Genomic DNA, 4,213 nt, shown 5'->3' on the forward strand with positions numbered 1-4,213 from the left:
CGTCACGTTTTTGCTGTTTTCACCTCATAAGTTTCCTCTGTGTGAATGTGTGTGTTGAGGCTTCCTCGAGGCTACTAATTCCCACCAAGGCGACCAACTGGTTTAAACTGGACACCAGTAGCCTCGGCACACCCAGGAAGAACAGGAAGCAGTTTCCATTTGCTAATTATTTGAATATTCTTGTTTGTTTTCTGTAAGAAACACAAACGGGTGCGACYGATGATGGGAAGGTGTATTTATTATAGCTGTAATTAGTTGTTTTTTTGTTTTGTCTTGCATATATTACATTATTGSTTCATGAAGTTTAAAGGCAAATGTCCGGTTTGAATAATTCAGTGATGATTTACTAAAATGCTCTTTCAACCAGCTGACCTCATAGTTGCTGATCTACCAGGATGGACCTTCACTCATTGATGCTGTTTAAATAAAATTATCAAGTTTCTTGGAGCGTTTTGTGGAAAGCAGTTGAATCAAGTATTTTTGWSACACTAGAAAGAAAGCAGTTGAAGTGGACTAGAAGCCAATCTTTCCCTAATGGAGCCAGCTGGCTGAGTTGCATCATGGGTATTGTAGTTGGCATGAACCATTCTTAGTCTTACCTGCCTGACGGTAGATGTATAGATGCTCGATTGGTGGGGAGTGTTGTAATTAAATCCAATGATATTTAAAACCGTTTCACAGAAAACTAAAATATTGCTAAAGATTATTTAAAAAAAACATTTAATACAGAAATGTTGACGCTATTCCATCATCGTCAATAAGCTAGTTGGTCTGAACCATCCATCCAGTCACATTAAGGGAAAGTTTAGAGGAAGGAAAAAGGTGCAAAGGCCATTTTTGAGTGTCTGCACATCCTTAAAAAGTCTTGAATTCAATTATTGAAAAATTTTAAGTCTTAAATTAGTGAATTTTTTGAAAGTTTGTCGTTAAACACAGGGCTTAAATTTTGTTGTGCTCTTGTGAGAATTTTCCGACAGTTGATCAGATGTCGTTGGTTTTTTCTGCTTTCTCGTTTCTGTTGGCCCGTACGATGCTAATGTTCATTCTGGGTTTAAAACATTTTAAAAAGTKMATTACTACCATATAAAATTAGTAGTTTTATGTCTTAMATTTCATTACCACGGGTCTTAAAATGTCTCCAAGTTGGTGAAACCGGCAGAAAGCTTGACTTTTTTCTGCCACAYGTTTTCMTTCCACTTAACTATCCATTAATACATCTTACGTAAACTGAAGAGCCAGGTTTTTTTTGCAGTTAGCTTTTACAGCTTTACCTATGACTAACAGCWGGACAAATGTTAAGCATTTTAGGTTTTGACATTCTTGTTCTCTGAGAAGCTGAATAAACTAACAGATTTCCATAATAAAACATCTACAGGAGTTTTACTTTTCTAATTTCAGTTGGTTTAAATTTTTATAAGATGTTAAAATTTGGATCTTTTTAGCTTTACTGCATCAATTTGACAGCTGAACAGTTTAAAAACATTTGATGGCTCTGCAGTTCCCATCATGCAACTCAAAAGCGTCTTTTATCTGACAGTCGATCGTTTCCTGTTCCTCATTTCTTGTTGAACGCTTCTGTTTAAACGGTCGGTTCCCCTTTTATCACAGTATTTGCATCTGAATGATGAAAGATCAGGGATYGATCCTTTTCCTTCTTTAATCAGAAATCCAGCTTTTTTTTCCCTTTTTTTTTTTTTTGGGCTGTGTGGAAAACAAAATCCAGAGATTTGCTTCAAAATGTTTCCAGTTCACATCAGGACTGTAGAGCCGTCYCCAGGTTTGGATGTTTTTCTCATTTCTGCATTGATGTCGCTGCTTTACCTCGTTTTCTGCATGAAGTTTGCAGATGGAGGATGAGGGCAGAACCATGCAGGAAACGATGTAATGCCCCCTTGTGGTCAGAGTGAGTAGCGCTGCTGGCCAAAAAAAAGCTAAAAATAAATATTGACAGGTGTCCACACATACTTAAAACGTCTTAAATGTATCTAAATTAAGGCCTTTAAATACAATGATGTTACTGGGGTCATGCTAAGAAAATAAATATTACGAGAATTAAGTCATAAATCTGACTTTATTCTCGTAATATTATGGCTTCAATCTTAGTTTTTGTATTTTTAAAAAAATGTTTATAATCCGTCAAATGAAAGTAAGTTGATAAAAATACAAGAAAAGTCAATTTTATAATAAAATTGACTTTATTCTCATTAAGACTTTATGCTCACATTGTATTTTGATTTTATTTTTGTAATTTTGACTTTATCCTCGTTACTTATTATTTTCTGTATGGCCTTAAGTCTCTGTTGTATTAAAATATTATAAATTTTTAAAAAGTTGGCCCGTAATATATTAATCACACCTCTTGACTTTTGCTAACAGAACTATTTAATTTCGTATAAGTTTGTTTTTTACTCGAGATTTATTTTTTCAGGCAAAAGTTCTCGTATCTACAGTTAGCTTTGTTAGCAGCTAGTTGGCGCTAGCTAGCTAGATGGCTGTCGAGGGTAAGTGCGAATTATTAGCCGGTTTCTGTGGAGACATGGGTCTTAAATTTTATTCACAATGACCTTAAAATGTCTTAAAAACAGGAAATTACTCAGATTGTTCTTATGTCATCATTGATCAGAAATAAATTGTTTCCTTTCATCAGCTGCTGACTTCTCCCCTCTCTATCTTTGATTGAATTTAGATATTTGTGTAATAGAATCAAGTCAAGTTTGAACTTTATGGCCCAAAACAAACAAAATGCATTTTAGAAGTCAAATCAAATGAAGGTTTCCATAATTGAATCGGAGAATCTGAATTAAAATGTCAAAGCCATCAGTTCTGTGTCCTGAGTTTCAGCAGAATAAACRTCCATCATCACTTCTGTCGACTGATGAATTATTCTGTGTCCGTCCTGTCTGTATTCATTAGAGCTAAWATATTATTTACTAAATAAATTTTTATGAGAACGAGTGTTGGAGTTTTTTTTTTTATTTCACTGCTGACCTGAGGGAAACACCAATTTACCAAACAAATCCAGATTATATTCCAGCTCAGTGTTTTTATGTTAAGAGGCAGATTATCAAGAAAAACTGATAAAACCCTGCAAGACCCAGACAGTTCAACTTTGTWGATGGATTTTGTAGGAGTACTTTTGAGATTACTGGTAAGTTTTCAGACATGAGGTTTGATTAAAATGTAAAATTAAGTATAACATTTTGCAGTTTGTACAGCTGTTGTACAAAATTGCCACTTTTTTCAATCTAAAAAAAGTGGTAATTATATGCTTTAATTAAATGTATTTATTTCAACTAGCTATATATAATTTCATGCTTTTAAGAATTTATGTGCTGCTGAAGCCAATCATGAATTAAATAGTCAACTAACTTCAAATTCTGGGCGGGTTTTAGGGGAGATCCTGACGTCTGATTGGCTGCTTCAAACRGCAACATCCTCCATGTTTAGTAAACTCTGAGGTCATTYTCACTGGTAGTCTCAAAATAACTTCAATTAATTGATGCAATTTATGCATTACAAACTTTATGTGAGAAATTCCAGCCTTTGTATCTAGTTTGGTCTGAAATATCTCTAATAAGTTTACAAAATGGCTGCCGCAGACAGACGTTAGCCTTGCCCACCGGCTAACAACGGCTAACGCTGTCGTGAACCGTTTAGCGACATTTCAGACCAAAATGGAGATGTAGAAGACGGAGTTGCTCACCCCGGGTTTGTGGGAAATAAACTGTTAAAATCTAATTCTGTTGTTGAAGTTATTTATGCACTTTAAGGAAAAAGCTTGACCTCGGAGTCTTGGCTAACTCTGATTTCCCGCTGCTTGAAGCAGCCAATCAGACAACAAAGTCTCTGTACGTGACGAAAGCGACCCACTCCGCCATGATGGACGTCAAAACAACCTATATGTGCATTATATCATATTGTAGTTAATTTATTTAGTTGATTTCATTCTAAAAAATGTGACGGGGTACTGCGTAAACAGATATGGAAACCAAAATGTCCATTTTATCGTAAATCCTTTGATAAATAATGAAAATGGCGATGGACAGCTGCCATTAATCGTAAGGATGACAGCCGTTGGTGCAGGATGGCTTCGCAATTCTTACAAGGTAAGAACGTCAACTTTCAGGTTTCATAAGTTAGATTTATACATGCAAACAGATATTGCCTTATGGAGAAAGTGTGTGCCTAATTGCTGGTTACCATGGAGAAAATG

Source organism: Poecilia reticulata, linkage group LG4, assembly GCF_000633615.1.
Source record: "Poecilia reticulata strain Guanapo linkage group LG4, Guppy_female_1.0+MT, whole genome shotgun sequence".
Classification (NCBI taxonomy): domain Eukaryota; kingdom Metazoa; phylum Chordata; class Actinopteri; order Cyprinodontiformes; family Poeciliidae; genus Poecilia; species Poecilia reticulata.